Here is a 715-nt window from a genome sequence, read left to right on the forward strand (position 1 = left end):
GTGACAGCATAACTATTGTACCCAATGTAAATAAATCCATTAGCCTACATTAATATGAGCTCATGCATGAGTATACATTATAATAATAGAATGCAAAATGCAATACCTCAACACCCGTTTCTCTTCTCTGTGTCGCACTCCACTCACTTGGTGCACTGATGTAATACAACTATATCTCTCCAGCGCACTTCGCCAGTAGCCACGGACAAAGCGCCACAACGTCACTGCACACAACCATCACAAGCAGCAAGTCGCTGTAGTGACAAAAGAATTGAATTGTCAGAACCAAGGAACATTCAGCGGGCTACAATCAAAACTCCGTTATGTCAGATCAAGACTCCTACAATAGCGAGGACAGAACTACGCGTGCTAATTCACCGTTCTGATCGTTTTGTGCTGTTTGCCAGTTTGACCCAATGTCTCTTAGAATTCCGATGACTCTTTAACAATTAAAGGTAACGTTAGAGACGCAACTATCGCTTAATAACTATGCCTTATTTGAGCGCGCACCTGTGCATCCTTGTCACGAACTGTACACTGCAAAAAAAAAAAATCCCATCCAGAAAGCCCCTTCTCTCTCTGCACCTAACTATCTAAAGGCACAGGACGACTATCTACTCTAATCGTCTGTCAGCACTCAAGCCAGCTCAATTTAGGACCGAGTGACTGCAGAAGGGCGAGAAGAGGAACGCAGCCTCTAGCGCTGACAGGGACC

The sequence above is a fragment of the Carassius gibelio genome, chromosome A20, assembly GCF_023724105.1.
Source record: "Carassius gibelio isolate Cgi1373 ecotype wild population from Czech Republic chromosome A20, carGib1.2-hapl.c, whole genome shotgun sequence".
Taxonomy (NCBI): domain Eukaryota; kingdom Metazoa; phylum Chordata; class Actinopteri; order Cypriniformes; family Cyprinidae; genus Carassius; species Carassius gibelio.